The sequence below is a fragment of the Myotis lucifugus genome, unplaced genomic scaffold (genome assembly GCF_000147115.1).
Source record: "Myotis lucifugus unplaced genomic scaffold, Myoluc2.0 scaffold_253, whole genome shotgun sequence".
NCBI classification, from domain to species: Eukaryota; Metazoa; Chordata; class Mammalia; order Chiroptera; family Vespertilionidae; genus Myotis; species Myotis lucifugus.
Window position 1 is genome coordinate 365,239 of NW_005871301.1, and position 20,034 is coordinate 385,272.

A 20,034-nucleotide genomic window follows, 5' to 3' on the forward strand; every position below is an offset into this window, starting at 1 on the left:
ATTTTCTCAAATAAACAAGCAAACAAAAAGTCCTAACCCAATAAAACATGCATCAATGGCTGTTTTTCAACACTGTTTACTCTAGCAGCACCTTTGTACTGAGTAATTGTCTCAGCACTTGTCTGTTCTTGATACCATACACCTCAAGTAACCAGGGTACTTTGGGGAACAAACTATGCTGCATATCGCATATAGAATAAAGCCATGTGTTCAAGACATCCTGCTTGTCACAGAAATTAAGCTACAGTTTATCTGTGAGTTTATGAATATATACTACTCATATGCAGAACTCTGGATCCAGAAGGTTGTGTTATACAAATAGCAATGTGTATTAACTTTTTTATTGTCAAAGACATTGGGTTGCAAGGATGGGGAATGTCCAGCCTACTGGCCATATAAGGCCCTTGAAATCATTTGTTCTGGCCATGCCAAGGCATTAGGTAGGGGTGAATTAATTAAATGTTTGACAAAATATAGCACTCAGCAAGAAATCTTTGTTCAGGGCACAACTCAGTAGTCATACCTATACTTACTAAATATCTCTATTCAGATTTACCTTACTATATTATATTTTTAACTCATTTAATATGCTTTGTCTTTATGATTGCACTATATCATTTCAAGAATTTTCTACTTAAAGTATCAGCTTACATGCTACTTAGATAATAGTTCCTATATTGCTGCACTCTGTTACTCTATAAGTATTTTTTGTACATTGTTGTATCCAGCTTTTAGTTACTAGAATTTTCTTTTTTTGCATCAGAGCTATGCAAGAAAATTAGTAGGTATGTACAGTTAACATAATTCTTGTATTTTGAGATCTTATGTCTCTTGGCTGTGTTTTACTCAAGATGATACAGAAGCAGGGGACACAAAGAAAGTAAAAAAGACAAGATCAAATATGACCACTTGATACTTTCAGTTGCAGTCTAAATCTAAAACATTCAAAAGTTCTTCACATGTATATTATAAAATCTTCCAGGGGATAAGGTTTGTTTCATTAAGTTGCTTTATCCTACAATTGCCATCACAAACTAATTAAACAAAAATATTAAGCCAGAGAAAATTTACTGAGCAGATTTTACTGTGCAAAGTGCTTTTCTGGGCAACTAGAGTAAGATAGACTTTCAAACATGTAGATATATGTACTCATATTTGTTGTAGTTTAAAATTATCTTCAAATGATCACTATTATGTCTTTAAAGCTCTAATCTGCTTTCATGTTTATCTTGTGCTGAAAGTTGGGATATTTGAGAGTTCAGTTTAGTTTGTTGAAGATGGAACAAAGCTAAGAAAATGAGGGACAGACTTTTCGTTTCCCTGTCTGTTATTATGTCTCCAGCACTATAGTAAGAGGCCAACAAGTAGAAATGAACCTCCCAAGAGGCCATGCAGAGCATGTTACCATGGCTGAGGTACTTTATGGAAAGTACAGGGAGTTGTCCTGGCTCTCACAGAGTCTATATTTACTTTGGCTCATTACTTGTTCTGTGCTTGAACTAAAATATATATTTAATTTGGGGTGAACCATTCATTACTTGTTTGAATGTGGTGCTTACAGGTCCAATATCCTTGTTTTGTAGATGATATAACACTCCCTCATTTATAGGTCATAGTAGTTTCAGAATGAATTTGGACATGAATTTAATGATTCAAGGACAGTCTGCTAGACTCCAGCCTAAAAGCAAGATCTGTGCTCATATCATATCCTATCTAATAAAGAGGGAATATGCTAATTGACCCTCACACCGTTTCAAAGATGGTGGCGCCCACAGCCAATAAGGAGGGAATATGCTAATTGACTGCCACATCCTTAAAGATGGCAGCGCCCACAGCCACAAGATGGCGGCGCCCAGTCCCCTCAGCCCCGCCGGGGCGGCAGGTGTGTGGCAAGGCCGGGCCCACCCGCAGGCGGGCCTGGCCACTCCATGCACCTGCCTCCAGAGTCTCCCAGTCCCCTCATCCCCCCAGCCACTCAGGGCCACCCGAGGCTCAGGTAACCAGGTCTGGCCGAGGCTTGTGTTGCCGGCAGTGGCAGCAGCAGAAGTGTGATGAGACATGGCCTTCCCTTGATCGCCGGGTTGCCTCTTGCCCCTGAGGGCTCTGGACTGTGAGAGGGGGCAGGCTGGGCTGAGGGAGCCCCATCCCTCCAGTGCATGAATTTTCATACACCAGGCCTCTAGTTTCCTTATAAGTCTGAATTCATAAGAAAGCATATTCAGTGAACTTCTCACAGCCCAATAATGCCCAGGTAACCCTATTTGCAGTATATATTAAAGCACACAGGTGCACAGACAAGTACACACACACACATACACAGTCTATTTTTTATCCACTCAAAAATGAAACAGTTCAAAAAAAATCAAATCAGAGTACATCTGTATGATACAAGTAAGTCCTATTGTCAAAGAATAGCCTGGAGAATGAGGGGAAGAGGTTTCCTTTCAGACCTAAATTTCAACAGAGACGCTGGCAGCTATAATGATACCCTAGGAGAGCTACTGAATGTTTGCATGGCATTTAGTTTCAATTCAGCACAAGTGAAATTTCTTGAAAGAAGTATTTCTGTCATGTTTGGAAGCCCAGTAGGTGATGGAGTATAATATGAATGGTTAGAGTAGCTGGCTGTTATGAGCATTTCCATACTAAGATAACTTATTGCCATCATCTGCTTCCTAAACTCATTTGCAGTCACCAGCTGTCAAGGGGGAGATTTTACATTTCACAATAGGAAACATGCATCTGGACACCAGATTTCTTGTCATTTTTACAGAAATTTATCCTTTTAGAAAGGAGAAGAAACATCAATTCAGTTTTAGCTGTAAGATTGTTTCAGAATATTTATCATGGTTTTATTGATGTATATGCTTATGTGTGTAGTATTTTATAGGTCTATATAAGTATATACACCTATGTGGCTATAATTTTAGTTTCAGATAACTCCTTCTGCCCATAATTCATAATTTTTCCTTGGTCCTGAAATACAGTCACTGAATTATTTTTTAAAGAGGTAGATTGCTATATTTAAATGACTATAGTGTAGTATATTTATTGAGAACCTTCCATTCTTGGATAATGAGCTCATCCACAGTTCTGAATTTTCTAGATAACTTAAGGTAAATTCTTTAATGTCCAGTATAACAATTTAAAATTTTCAATGGAAAATACATTATAATAGATAATGTTGCTGGGGAATAGATCTTAATGTCATTGTAAATCCTATTATTTATTACCACTTTGGTAAATGACGTATCTAATGTAATTAGGTATATTCTAAATCATTTTTTCTATACATAACATAGAAAAACTATACAATACTGAATTGTGGGTGTGGTCATTATGGTCCATATCTGGGCTTATTCCCTTGCCAAATAATTACATGGTATTAAATTTTAAATTCACCCTTAAATAATGAGTTCCACAAATATTAAAAATAAAATAATTACTCTTATTGTTTCTAGTTTCTTTTCAACCATTTCTTATTTTTGAACCATGATCTATAAGTTTGAGGTTACCGGGACATAATCTTTAAATATATGAACTATTGCTACTCCAAACACATTATAGACTGTAAATTGTCAAATGAACCATTTGTGGAAAAGAAGAACTAAGGAATATAGTATTCTACATATCTCCCTAAAGACTACAATATGCTTAAAGGAAGTTCAGTATAACATAATCTGATGGGCCATGTGTATTATATAAATCAGCGATTTTCAACCTTTTTCATTTCATAGTACACATAAACTAATTACTAAACTTCTGTGGCACAACAAAAAATATATCATATTTTTTGCCAATCTGACAAAAAATAGGTATAATTTTGATTCATTCACACCAGACGATTGTTGTGTTGGTAGTTGTCATTTTTTTATTATTTTACAGTCTAAGGAAAAAGAGGTCAGTGCTTTTAACTAAATAGTCAGATATTGCACATTTTAGAAATTCTTGCAACACACCAGTTGAAAAATCAATGATTCAAATTATGATGATCTAACAGTATTTTTGAGTCACCCAGAGGAGATAAAAATAAGTTTAAAATATGGTTGGTAATGACTCAACTAAGTATACTAATCAAAGCTTAATAACATAGTGGTTAACAAAATGGCTTTTAGAGTCAAATGGAGATGAGTTCAAATCCTAATTTTAACACCCCTGGCTGTATAACATAATATGTTAATAAACTTTTCTAACTCTTAGTTTCCTTATAAAAACAGGAATATAATTGTACTTCCAACATAAGGTAGATTGAAAAATATTTAGAAGAGTACTTGGTGCATTAAGCAATATACTCAACACTCAAATATCTGCTTGCAAAAGTGTCTGTGTGTACCAAATTATGGAAATTTCAGAGGAAATTATTAAATAACTAGAGGCCCGGTGCACAGGATTTGTGCAAAGGTGGTGGGGGGGAACGTGGCCTGTGGGGATCGGCCCGCTGTGGGAGCACTGCTCATCCTGGTCAGCCAAGCGGTGCTCCCACTGTGGGAGCGCACTGACCACCAGGGGGCAGCTCCTGCATTGAGTGTCTGCCCCCTGGTGTCAGTGTGCATCATAGCAATTGGTCAACCGGTTGTTCTGGTCATTCCACGTTCAGTCACTGGGCTTTTATATATATAGATAGAAAAGAAGGATTGCAACCTTAAAAATACTGCAGTCTAACCAAAGAGGTAAAATGACATATAAGACAACTTACCATAGAAAACATATGTGAATAAAATGATAAAAACATAGCAACTGTCATTGTGCATGACTGCCATTTTTTTTTTTTGTCTAATAAGTTGCTATCTGTAACTTGGTGAGTGCCTTAGTTATCATACCAAAGACATATTAAGAGAGATCTCAACAAATGAAAAAAAGCAGGGATACATGATTCGCCTACAATCTCTTCAGTAGAGAATGCTTTAGTCATAATTCTATGTTACTTACAATGGCAGCTAGTGATGCTAATCAATGTTGCAAAGTAAACATTGGTCCCAAATATCCCTGTCCCATAAAATTTGATCAACATTGACGTTCCAATCATCCTCATTTGCCAACAATTGGAAGTACAATATAATCATGTGTGTGAATGATGAAAAAATAAGAGACTATGTATCATTTTTAGTAATAGACTTTAAGATGTGCAGAATCCATGAAAATTCTTCCAAATAAAAAATAAAACCACCAGAATGTATAGGATCAGCCCCTGTTTTCTATCATGGCTTCTCTCAGAAGGCTACTGCAGACCATCAAGGACCATGGGGATACTAGGCAAGGTCCTGACACCCTTTCAAGGCCATCCAAGCTGATATTACTTTCTATTTGACATGCAAAGTATTCCTGTTATTATAAGTTGAAGTGATCAATCATTTGTTTAAGTGAAAAGTGGTTAATATTAGGGTTTGTTTTCACTAAATCCATAAAATGAAAAAAGGATTATGTAAAATATTGAAATCCTTCTTTGGTTCATGAACAGGTACCTCAATAAGATGCTGAGTATTTGACAGTGATGGTGGTGGAAGGGTCTTAAAAGGCCACTGAAATTTGAAATGGATTGAACATGTTTGGTATAACTTATGATACCATAGGGGAGAGAATAAATTATCCCACTTCCAAAGACAGAAATATGTGAAAAGGAAGATGATGAAAATAATGATACAAAACTTTACTTGCTTTATTTCAATAAATTTATTATGTAGACATCCACAGCTATTCCCATTTTACTGATAATTTTAAATAACTTTATCTCATAGAATTTCAATCTATTTGACCAACTTAACCAGTCAAATCTAAAAATAAATTCTGGATTCTAACTAAGGTCTACTGTTCTTTTTCCATACACTAAAATTGATCATTATGATGCTGGCTGAACAAAAAGAGTTTCAGTGTGACTGTTATAAGCAAAACAGGTGGGTAAATAAAACTGTAACATATCCATACATCTTTTAAACTCTGTAAATAACAATTTATATTTGAAACATTATCTGAGTATATAAGGCTTTCTTTAGTTAGTTAGTTAGTTTACTTGTTTACTGACTGACTGGTCACTTCTCTATTTAAATTGCTTACTTCAATAGACCACTTTCCCTCACCCCTTGAGATACAGAGTAACCCTAATCTTCCAAAAGGTAATTCAATTGACCAGCTGAAGTCACTGTCAACCAGCACCTAACTATCTGAACATTTGGGGGGTGAGGGGGGTGTCACAATTGTCTGTGTGCCTCACTGTTATTTTAGTCCTTACAAGTAAACTTATAAAGCATAATGAAAATTAAATAGTCTTAAAAGTCAGGTAGACCTGACTCTGAATCCAAGTTGACACAGTCCCTATGTGTGCGCCATGTAATGAGTAGTTTGTTAAGATTATAGACAGGGTGAATGCAAAGTGTATCACACATAGTTCTATCATATAGTACTTCCACAATATGTGGTTGGTGTTATTATGTTTACTGTAACTCTCAGTAAGACAGAACCCCTTCTTATCGTCTCTCCACAATTAGTTGGAGTCCTCATCTTCTTCAAGTCTCTTCTCAGACTAATTATGTGGTTAGTTGGTATCTGCTCCCATATGCTCAGCAATCTAATGGCTTCATGCTATGAATATATGGACTTCTCACTAAGAACCTAGTGAATTTGATGGCCTACTGCTGCCTAAACAATTTCTACCATGATTTTAAATTAAAAAGTCTCAGTTACAGCAAGTTATTTGACATATGAAAGTCTTATTTTCTTCATCTCTACACTAAGAATATTATAATATTCCTAAGCCAAGTTCAGATCCCACATGTCCCTTTTTAACTCGTGCCTTAGATGACATCACAGAGGCAAATTCCACATTTCAGTAATTTTCTTTAGGCCTTTATTCTACTTGGTTTTGCTCCATTCTCCTTCTATATATTTGTAGAACTGCCAAAATATCTCACACTGTAATTTAACTTAATTAATGCAATGCACCTCACAAATCTGAGACTGCTGTATAATTCTACTGGTACAAAAGAGACATAATAAATGCCTCCAGCACAGTGAGACTTTGTCCTACCCTGGACCAATCTGAATTTATTAAAAATAATGTAACTGTGAATGATACCTTAGTTCTTCCATTGCAAATCACCTTTTTAAGTTTAAATTACGTAAAAGACAGAATATTCCACCATGAAGTTCTAATATTCACATATTCCTAAATTTTCTGTTCTTTTGTAGCTGACTGAATTCAATCCCTGGGATTCTGAGAGAAGTGTCATTCTGAGAAAATGTAGAGAAGAAACAATGCTTATCCAAACCTGTGGTTCTTTGATTGGGATTATGGTAAAACATTGGAGTTATTTTAGTATGTGTTCCAGAAAGGCCTAGATTTTGAGGGAAAAGAGTGTATTCTTTAATCCTTTTTTTCTTTGCCAGAATGCTTGATCAAAAGCATTGATAATCTAGTGTCACATTACTTCCCCAATTCATTGACAAAAAATAATTTACAATAAAATTATTGAATGCCTGAAGAGTTATTCTATTCATTCCTGAGGGAATACTTTTATGACTATATTTTTTGGCACTTTAATTAGTTTACCAGTCTTGGATTGTAAATAAAAAATGATAAAAATTTAAATGTAAAGTGATAAAAGCAATTTTTTAGTTTATAACTTTAGATCTTTTTATAGCTGAGTGAATTAAGACTTAGTGTACCAAATTATAGTCATACTAGAGGCCCAGTGCATGAAATTCGTGCACTCGGGGGGAGTTCCTCAGTCCAGCCTGCACCCTCTTGCAGTCTGGGAGTCCTAGGAGGATGCCGAACATCCTTAGCGCTGCCGTGGAGGCATGAGAGGCTCCCACCACCACTGCTGTGCTCACCAGCCATGAGCTCGGCTTCTGGCTGATCGGCGCTCCCCCTGTGGGAGCCCACTGACCACCAGGGGGAAGTTCCTGCATTGAGCGTCTGCCCCCTGGCGGTCAGGGTGCATCATAGTGACCAGTCGTTCCGCTGTCGGGCCCAAACCAGCTCTGTGACATCCCCTGAGGGGTTCCGGATTACAAGAGGGCGTAGGCCAGGCCAAGGGACCCCACCAGTGCACAATCGGGGCCAGGGAGGGATGGATGTGGGAGGTTGGGCAGCCGGGGAGGGGCCATGGGAGGGCTCTAGAGCATGTCTGGCCTTCTCACTTAGTCCCGATCTGCTAGACCACAGCAGCAAGCTAAGCTACAGGTTGGAGCATCCGCCCCCTGGTGGTCAGTGCATGTCATAGCAAGCAGTTGAGCAGCCTTAGCTTATCATTAGCATACTATGCTTTAACTAGAGGCCTGTTGCACGAAGAGATTTGTGCAATAGGCCTTCCCTTCTCCTGGCTGCCGGCACAGGTTTTCCTCCAGCACCCGGGACCCAGGCCTTCACTCCGGCCGGAGCCGCCTTCAGTCTTCCTTCCGCCGCTTGGAGCCTGCGTATGCAAATTAATCGCCATCTTTGTTGGCGGTTAATTTGCATATAGTGCTGATTAGCCAATGGGAGGCGTAGCAAAGGTAGGGTCAATTACCATGTTTGTCTATTATTAGATAGGATGGGTTGAACAGCCCACGGGACACTTAGCATATTAGGCTTTTATTATATGGGATGTCACTTAAACAGTAATACATTCTGAGAAATGGGTGATTTTATTATTGCATGAACATTATAGAGTGGACGTACACAAAGATGTAGATGGTATAGCCTACTACATACCTAGGCTATATGGTATAGCTCAGGGGTCCTCAAACTATGGCCTGCGGGCCACATGCAAATACAAATATTGTATTTGTTCCCGTTTTGTTTTTTTACTTCAAAATAAGATATGTGCAGTGTGCATAGGAATTTGTTCATAGTTTTTTTTTTAAATATAGTCCAGCCCTCCAACGGTCTGAGGGACAGTGAACTGGCCCCCTGTTTAAAAAGTTTGAGGACCCCTAGTATAGCTATTGTTCCTAGGCTATAAACCTGTACAGCTGTAACTGTACTGAATACTATTGGCAATTGTAACACGATGGTAATTGTGTATATAAACATATCGATACATTGAAATATTACAGTACAAAAACAGTATAAAAGATAAAAATGGTATACCTATATAAGGCACTTACCATGAATGGAGCTTGTTGGACTGGAAGATACTCTGGTGGAGTATATGAGTGTGTGGTAAGTAAATGTAAAGCCCTAGGGCAAGCATGTCAAACTCAAAGGCTAACATGGGCCAAATAAACAAGGTTTAAGTTTATGTGGGCCACAAAAAACCAAAAGCTTCAATTTTCATAGAAACGTAGGTTTATTTCCATAGACATGCTGAATACAAAGGGCTGAAATAAATAATCATTAACATAAAATAATAAAACATTTTAATAAAAATTGATATTTTTTCTTGAACATTAACTTACCAGACACTGAATAACTGCACAAATTAATAAGCGTAATGCAAATAAACCGATTTTTCTTGTTCTCCGAAAGCGTATTTCCTGTTGCAAACAACAAACAAGTCAGTACAAGACTAACGATGTGGCAATCGGCTGCTAAAATATTCGCTGCTAGTGTTAGTGGAGAGAAATGGTGTGCCTGCAGGTAAAGCCATAAGGGAAATGAATGCAACACAATTATAGTAATCAATCATTAGCAAACGTTGTAGTTCATTATTAATAATTATGTATAACAGGAAATTATAAAAATTAAGTTACAAAATTTTTATTACAATGTTTCTTACATACTGTTATATTGGCTGAGCTGCAAAAATACTTGTTGTGGACCCGGGCCTCGAGTTTGACATGCTTGCTCTAGGGCCGTGGTCGGCAAACCACGGCTTGCGAGCCACATGCGGCTCTTTGGCCTGTTGAGTGTGGCCACGAAGTTTCAATCGCACTGTACGTGTGCACCCGCATGTGATATTTTGTGGAAGAGCCACACTCAAGGGGCCGCAGTTTGCCAACCACTGCTCTAGGGCATGACTGTACACTACTGTAGACTTTATAAACACTGCCTCATAAGCCCTCCTCTAGTTTTTTCTGAGAGGGTCAGAGGAATAAGAAATCAAGATGAAGAGAGAAAAGAACATAGGAGATGGCATGTTGGAGGAGCAGTCAGATTAAGAAACTTTGTGGTAGTCATGAGAAAACTTTGTGGTAGTCATGAAAAAAGAGGGCTTTTAACATGGAGAGGGTGTAGAACCGAGGATTCAATATTTTGACATTGACCTTATCTGGCACAGAGGGCTCTCTCTGGCATTGAATTGGTGGAAGAAACAGAACTCATCTATGTTTTCCATCATTGCAATCTGAAAATATTTCCCAAGTATAGGGACAGGTTGACTCCACTCTTAGCACAGAAAATGTCTACTAAAGTGGCAGTGGCACTTAATACTCTTGGTTGAACAGTCAACCGGCCACCGGATGACCAGTTACCGGACAACCGGACACTTAGCATATTAGGCTTTTGTTATACAGGATGAGATTGCCTTAGTATATGCAGTCTGTGGTTGATCGAAATGTTGTTATGCAGCACATGACTGTAATGTGATTGGAAGACCAAAGCAATTCTTATATATCACTTATTAATCAGATCACATCAAGATACAGAGACTTCCAAGTACTTTAACTCACTATCCTATATAATAAGAGTAATATACAAATAGACCAAATGGCAGAACCAAACAACCAGTTAAAGCATAATATGCTAATGATATGCTAAGGCTGCTCAACCACTCACTATGACATGCACTGACCACCAGGGGGCAGATGCTCCAACTGGTAGGTAGGTTAGCTTGCTGCTGGGGTCGGCCAAATGGGACTGAGCGAGATGGGCCTGACACGCCCTGAAGCCCTCCCACAGTCCCTCCCTGGCCCGACAGTGCACTGGTGGGGTCCCTCAGCCTGGCCTGCACCCTCTCACAATCCAGGATCCCTTGGGGGATGTCGGAGAGCCGGTTTCAGCCCCATCCTGCAGGCCACTCCCCTTGGGAGGGTGCCAGATGCATGGCTCATGGCTGGCAGGCACTGCTGTGGCAGCATGAGCCTCTCTTGATCGGAACTGATTGGGCTCGAGCCTATGGCAGGCACAGTGGGGCCAGGATGAGCGGAAGCCGCAGGTAGGAGCTGCAGGCGGCATTGGACTGTTGGACTGCGGGTTTCAGCCCAATCCCTACAGGCCACCCAGAGGGACCCCACCCATGCAAGAATTCGTGCACCAGGCCTCTAGTGTATCAATAAGGCTGTACAGACCCATTCAGAGTGACCCAACTGCTCAGTGCAGTTGTATTTTATGTCCATTAGATTATGTTAATTTTATACAACATGATATTGTCTATTAAGAAAAATTTACCTAATACAAAAACTGTTATATTTTTGTATCTTTACTTCCTCTCATGACAATCAATCATATAATTTCAAAGGAATTTGGCCAAGTGAATTGAACTGTAAGTTGTTTTCACACTGCTGTCACATTGGTGGTATAAGAAATGAATTGCCCTCTGTGCATTGTCAAGATTATCCTAAAATATTTTAATTTGAAGTAATATTACCTTCAAGAATATATTCCTATACTTTTGGTATATATATCTTTCAATAAAATACCCATACTACTTATTGTATATGTATCATTTTATTATGGGTTGAACTGTCTTTGAAAATAGACATTTGAAATCCTAACCCCTTAGTACTCAGAAAGTGACTTTGGAAATAGGATCTTTACAGAGATAATCAAATTAAGTATGAAATCATCAGGGTGGGTCATAATTCTATATGATTTTGTACTTATGAAAAGGAAGAAATGGACACAGATATGGACACATATAGAGGGAAGATGATGAAGAGACAATGGGAGAATACCACATGAAGACAGCGACAGAAATTGGAATTATGTTGCCACCAAACCAATGAATGCCTGGGCTGCCAGAAACTGGAAGATGCAAGGATGGACACTTCACTATAGGTTTTAAAGGGAGTATGGTCTTACCAACACCTTGAATTCACACTTCTAGCCTCCAGAATTATGAGACATTAAAGTTCTGTTATAAGCCACCCAGTTTGTGGTACTTTGTTACTGAAACCATAGCAATATAATCAATCTTCCTTCAATTCTTTATTTCATTGCTCAACACTTTTGGCAATATAATTCTCAGCTGATAAAATATCTACCCCAAGGACAATATGCTTTTCTTTTTAAAATACTACATAGATAACTGTGTAAAAAGCTGATAAGATTCTTGTCACTGAATAAATAAGCACCTTCAGAAGAGATACCCAATTAGCACCCAACACATCTCCCCCACTATCCCCTTCATCAATCGCACCACCAGATTTTCCTCATTCTCTAATCTTAAATATAGGAGTCCTCCTTTTTTTTTTACTCTTTTCTTTCTACATTCACTCTCTTGCTGATAATATATATTCTAATGGTTAAGAAGATCTACATAAAGAAACATTCAAAATTCATATTTTCAGTCTGAACCTCATCCCTGACCTCCAAACTTATGAATGTAACTGCCTACTTATCCACTCCAATTGAATTTCTAATTGACATCTCAAACCTAATATATCCAAAACTGAACTCCTGATAAATGACTCAGATGTTCACTCCACACCACTCTTCTACATATCAATATGAGGTAAATTTATCTTTCTAATTCCTCAGGACAACAAAATTTTTGGAGCTCCTACTTAAATATTTACTAATCAACACAGCATCTCAGAATAATCTTCTTCCACAGGAACCGCATCTTCCTCCTTCCTGCTGTACTTTTTTTTTTTTTTAAGGGAAGCACCATTTTATTTTTTTAAATATTTTTTATTGATTTTTTACAGAGAGGAAGGGAGAGGGATAGAGAGTTAGAAACATCGATGAGAGAGAAACATCAATCAGCTGCCTCCTGCACACCCCCCACTGGGGATGTGCCCGCAACCAAGGTACATGCCCTTGACCAGAATCGAACCCGGGACCCTTGAGTCCGAAGGCCGATGCTCTATCCACTGAGCAAAACCAGTTAGGGCTCCTGCTGTACTTTTACTCGTAACACTTTGCCACTATGTTTTATTAGTTTGCTTAAATATCTGCACAAAAATTACAGGGGAAAAAGAACAGTATAAAAGCAGCAGAATTATGGAAGAGAAGGAAGTAAGAAATTCTGAACACAGAACTACCACTTAGGGAGTTTAGTTTAATGAGATCCTAGAATGAGGAAGTGATATAGGAAAGGAAATAAGGCTGAAGAATATGTAAAAGAAAAAAAACAATCACATTTCTGCAGTGGTATTTTGGCTCAATACTTGTTAACTGAAGCTCATGGTTTAAATTTATAAATCATATAGAAAATATTGGAAAAGAAAATGGAGCCTAAAAAAACAATGCCAAAGTATGCTATGATTTTGTTTATTTTATAAAATTACCTCCATTTTGCAGTATTTATTTAGGCACAAGAAATTTTGAAAAAAAGCTTTATGGCATTGTAAAAAGAAGGGGAGTTTGGGGAAAAGAAAAGCTTAAATTTTCTGTATCTAACTTCGTTAACATTCTGAGGGTAGTCTCCCATCTGAATTATTTTTATAAATGACTACTGGGAAAAGTACTTGCTATTGTGTGTGTGACTGGCAAGCATGCATATCCCTAGATACTATACAAATGAGCAGAGTCTAATATAAAAGAGAGATGATGTGTATCAAACGTGCCAACAGTCATGCTGAACTGAGGGGGCTCCCACTAATGCAGCACAAGTTGGTCTATCTCTTGGCAGGGAGACCTCACATTCCTCCACACCTGGCTCTTGCTTATGCTAATAAGCCAGATTCTCCTCAGCAGGACAGTCGCTCGCCAAGCAGCTAGAAATGACATTGTACAGTAGGTAAATTTATCTTTTGGTTTCTAAAAGTCCCTCAGTGTGCTTTATAGGCCTTCATCACTACTTCGCACCCAGCTTCAACACTGTCGATATAAATGGTATAAAAGGGCTAATTTTGCCAAAGTTGAGTGTTCTTCTTAAAAGTTTCGAGGGGAAAATTTTTAATTCTGATGATAAAATCCTGAGCATCGATATAAAAGCTGTGGATCACATGAGGTCCGAGGGGAAACAGCTAGTCTCTGCCTAAGTGCCACTGATCAGTACTGACCACCTATCTAATGTAAACATTTTTAATTATATGCCTTTGATTTCAGCTTCTTTTGTTTCCCTCATAGTAGATATGACATTACAGCCTATGTTTGTTTGTTTTTTATTTGTTCGGTCTTCTCCACTAAATTACAGCAATGAAATCAGGATGATTTGTTTGGTTTCACCACTGCATTTCAAGTGATGAGAACAAAGCCTCGGACTTGTTATGTACTGAATTTGCTATAGAATAAATACCTTTATTGTTGGCACTTAAATGTATTTAAGCAAGTTAAAACAAACGGAACTTAGTGAAATGAATCATTAGCCCAAACTATATATAGACAAGCATATTCTTCCAGCAGAGGTAGAGTCAACAGACACCCAACTAAGTGTGAAAATATGAAATAAAGATACAAGAAATACAGGTAGAAAGAGCTCAAAGGCTTGTTAAAACACAGACTGGAGGGCACATATGCAGATGCCTCTCTACCATTTCCTATCATCACTTGAGCACTTTGCTGAGATGATGATGATAATGATGATGATAATGAGTTGATTTATAAAGAGAAAACCCCTAAAGATGTTGTGCTCCCAAATTTAGAAAACACGTACAGCAAAATTGTCTGAGAATATTTTGGATACTTTTAATTCTCTTAGGAAGCTCATTGCAAATACACACAAACTTGTACATCCACGTACATTTTATATTTCCTTGGGTCTTTTTCCCCTTTGGAAAATCTGCGACTTCAGTGGATAAATAAACAAAACTCATGAATCTTTTCTACCAGAATCCAACCTTGTATTAGCAGTCATTAGCTGAGACTGAATGTCTGAAATTCAGATAGTTATTTACGGTATTCAGGGTTTTCAAAAGAGACTGATAACTAATTGCATAATTTAGTATCATAATACAGGAAATAGGCAGTTTGGCTATTGGGTTCAGACAAATTTTGATGAAAATCTACACCTCTGCTACTTGCTCTCAATGATCCTAGGACTATTGTTTTCTTTTGTGATGCTAGAAATTTTAGCCCATCTCAAAGATATAGTGATGGGTTATGCACTTGAATGCATATGGGTATAAAATAAGGCATAACTCCCTTGTCTTTGTTACATTTAAAATAAGTAACTTTCAATCCGGAAAAGTTTTCGTTAATTTGTTTAAAGTAGTATAATAGATATTAATAACCTCATGATTATATGTTCTCATATCTCTTCTATACATATCAATTATTTCTTACTGCAAGAACCTAGTCCTTTCTAGGTTGAGTGAAGAATTTCTCTGCTCAATGAAGTTTTCTTGGAAAATATGCAAGGCAGTTCCAAGTTGCCAAGCAAGTGATACTTACGAAAGCATTTACCAACCAAAGATGATTCAACTTCCTCATTCAGAGAACACTGTATACGCCATTTCCCTATGATCCCGAGTGTTTGAGAATCAGTCATTCACGGAAGTAGCATGCTCACTAGCATACCTGTACTTGATTCCATTCCTTATCCAAACTACCCAATTTCCCAGAGTGCTTCTTAGAATCATCTCAAAAATAAACTAATTGCACTCAATTTTGTGTATCAGGGTCTTTTTTGGTGATATCCAAACAAAACTAGTTGGTACTACATGTGCTTCTAGATATAAGATTTTTAGAATGAGGTTATGGGATCTCTGAACAAAATGACAGTGTTAGTTAGCACTGCTAACCATAGGTTGAATGGTATCAACCCATGATATACTGTAGCAATACAGTTCTAAGACTCATCTCTAATAAAATGTGATTAGGTATGGGAGAAGGGGCTGCCTTAGCTTTTATAATATTTCCAGAGCTTACAAGAACTAGAGAAGCCCTGAAATTAAATAAGAGTATCAGGTTCAGTCCGGCTTTTTAACTCAAGTGTATGTTTTGCAGGACAAAAAAAGCCTCCTCACTTCCTATTCCTACAGCTAAAGAGCAGAGAGTGTTGAAAATCAAGATTAAGATCTTATTGTTAGAATGAGGAGTTATAGATGGAGGCTGAACTTGTAGCCCCAATCATCCCATGCTGTAGTACGGTCTCTGACAGAGGAGTATTGAGATCTTATGATCTGGCAGAAGACATCTGAGAGGATGCCTTTAAGAACCTCAGACTGTCCATCACAGTAAGATCAACTGACTCTACCTTGTATATTATCACCCAGAAATTTCTTTCCCAATAGAATACTGGAAAGGCTTCTTTAAGATGCAGCTAAGATGACGGCTCCCAAAAGATACCTGTAGGGTTGGAGTTAATGGTTCTGTATCTCTGAAGCTAAAATATATGGGTTAAGGAATCAAAGTATGGAGGAAAAAGGAGGCCTATGTCACTGTCATTCTCAGTGATCCAATGAATATATTTCCCATCCTTACAAAATAAGTCTATGGAATTAGAAGTCCTGTTTTGGAGGGACATTGGGAAGGAGGATAATCCTCTTAGGAGAGACATGAATTTCACTAAATATAGTATCCCCCCCTACCCACAGTGGTTATGTTCCAAGACCCCCACTGGATAACTTAAACCACAGATAGTACCTAAATATATAAATATACTGTTTACTCCTAGCCATACATACCTGTGATAAAGTTTAATTCATAAATTAGGTACAATAAGAGATCAACAAGATAGAATATAAAAAATACTGTGATAAAAGTCATGTGAATGTGTTCTCTATCTCTGATAACCTAATAACTGAGAATGCTATTAAATGACTAATGGGTGGGTAGCATGTACAGTGTGGATACACTAGATAAAGGAATGATTCACATCCTGGGTGGGATGGAGTGGAATGGCATGCAATTTAAAACTTAAGAATTCCTTATTTCTGGAATTTTCTGTTTAATATTTTTGGACCATGGGTAACTGAAACCATGGAAAGCGAAACCACAGATAAGGGGGACTAGTCTATAAAGCTATGATAGCCACTTAGTCCTTTAGGATTTCATAGATCTATAGGTGACCAAGAAATAAAATGTACTGCCAGAAGTAATTAATCCTTAGGATTGGGAGATGGGATTCTTACATAGCAAGGACAAAGTTATAAATAATCTTGTGTTTAGGAGATTCATGCTTGATGATGACCTTAAATGGGAAACTGTAGAAATCAGACTAAAAGTAGCATAGGAACCAGATGTTCATATACCTCAGAGTTAAATATCTTAATATGCTGAGCAAGCAACCCAAATCATCAGATGTGTTAATAGAGGGTGAGAAAAATCTAAAATTTGTGGTATAAAAGGGAAACAATAATTACTAATTATAGATTCTAAGCTAATTGCAGTAGGGAGAAATTGAGTGAAAATGAGATCTCTGTAAAAGATTAATTATGCTCATAGCAATATTATCCACAACAGCCAAAAGGTGAAGCAACCTAAGTTTTCATCGATGGATAAAATGGATAAACAAAATGCAGTACATATATATGTGGAATATTTTTCAGCCTTAATGAAGAAAGTTCTGATACATACTACAACATAAATGAACATTAAAACATTATGCTATTAGAAGCAAGCCAGTCACAAAGGAACAAACATTACTATATAACTCCACTTATACGAGGTACCTAGAGTAGTCACATTCAGAGAGACAAATTAGAATAGTGGTTGTCAGGTGCTGGGAGGGAGGAATAGTAGGTTATTGTTTAATGGGTATAGAGTTTCAGCTTGGGATGATGAAAAATTTCTGGAGATGAATAGTGCTAATGGCTGCACAACAATATGAATGTACTTAATGCTACTGAACTGTAGACTTACAAATGGCTAAGACTAGGTAAATTTTGTTATGCATGTTTTTCTACAATAGAAAAAATTGCAACATCTCTATATTTCAAAATGCTGCATTGTAGTGTAGAACAAGCTTCCCTCACTCATTTGGAGATTTCCTTGAAAGCTTTGTCTGTCCCAATTCATTTGCAATTTTAAATGTATCTTTGCATAGTGAAGCTATAAGGAGAAAAGGAAAGAAACAAGTCTTGAATACCAATCATGCAATAAGCACTGTATTTTGTAGTAATAATACATGGATAAAAAAGACAAAGCGATAGCACAAAATTAGAAATGTTAACAGTACTTTCCATAAAATATGGGGAGTGCCAGGTGGAATGCATGCTTAGGCTGCAAGAACACAGAGGAGCAAATCTTGGCTCTTTGCTTTTGTGATTTGCCAAAGATGGCTGTGATAAGTACACTGCTTTTTAAAATTCTGTCAAAGTATTGAAAGTGTATTTCATATTTTTAAGATAATTATAAAGTTGTAATAGTTTTCCTGTCTATAAAATAATTTCTAATTGCTGATAAATATCTACCCCATTAAATTGTTATAAAAACAACTAATGAAAACAATAGAAATGAAAGTGTTAATTTGGAAGTTCAAAACATTTCTTAAAGTTGTTCTTGCATTTGCTTATCTTGCGATATTCAGAGATTAGACTGAAACACCATGTTGAAAATCAACATTTCACTTTTATTAATTATACATAAAAATGACAATTGTTTGAGGCTTATTACTTTAATTCAGTGGTTCGCAACCTTGGCTGCACATTAGAATCAGCTGGGAATCTTTTTTAAATCCTGATTTAGGCCCAGAAATCAGGATTTTAAAAAGATTCCCAGGTGATTCTAATGTGCAGCCAAGGTTGAGAACCACTGCTTTAACTTAAAGAGATAATTAGATGTTGTTTATATTCAAACCGGCTACAAGACCAATGAGTTCAGGGAAGAAAATGAGGAAAAGCAGCCGTCCCCAACCCTCATCATCCTAATCAGTTCTCATCCCCCTATGTATGTTAACTGAGGGGAAGGGGAAGATGTGACTGCAAGGAGAGGTTAGGAAAAGTAAGTAGTAAAAATGGCATGTGACTTCTGTAAATTAGAAAGCAGACAAAAGAAATTCTTCCTAGCCTTAAAAAACAAAAAAACTTCCTATTGAAGCATGGATTCTTCAAGAGCACTGGGATCCTAAATAACATTAAATTGTGATACTGTAAAGTACTTTTTAAAAACAAACTTTGAGAACCAGTTATGATGGTGATTCATTCACCTTCTTATAAATTCCTCAGGCTAGAGAAGACTAATAGGTAAGAGATAAAGTACTGCGAGTGATGTGAGAAGTAAAGGGGAGAAATACTAACATGAATGTGCATAATGAAATGACTCACAGCAAAGAAAGTGCAGCAGCTGAGCAAACAAACGAAATCTCTGAATAAAATATTTCAAACTCAGAGTAACATTTAGCAGTTTCCCGATGTACAGGTGCAAGCTGAGCAGATTACACACCTCCCAAACTAAACTTTTGTCTGCTGTTTAGAACAGGGGTAAGGACAGGGAAAATTCATTAGTCACTTTAAAATTCATGTTAAGAGGGTTTATAAACTTCCTATGAGGCAAAATGATTCACTGTTCAGTTTGCTAAGAACACAGGATTATGTTATGACTTATTACAGATTTTAAGTTATAAACATTGCAGCAATCATCTCTTCAAATCAGATGTCTTTAGTCTGATATTTTTGCATCTTTGGCGTGGGAAATGGAAAATATAATGAAAGTACTATCCCTGCCTTTGACCGAAACTCCATTTGCAGTGTACCTGTTTTAACTTGAGATGAACCTTTCAGAAGTGGTTTTTTCCAGTTCAACAAATTTTTAGTTATTACCTCAAAACATTAAAGGAGGAGTTCCTGAGATATTTGCTTGGAGAAACTAGAATTGGATCCAGAAGTTTTAAGCTATCCAATAAAACCACTCAGTGTATCAGTGGCTTCCTATAATAACTTTTTTTTCCCTTACTCACAGAATGGTCCAACACAGTTGTCTTTAATCGGGCTATTTTCTTCCAAGTGACAAGACCCAGGCTCCCTCAATTTTGTGTATCTACCTTCCTCATAATCTTCAGTTTCCTCTCCATTTAGCCAGAAGTCAGAGAAAAATGGAGATGTGTGGATTTCATAAGCCAGGCTTGGACG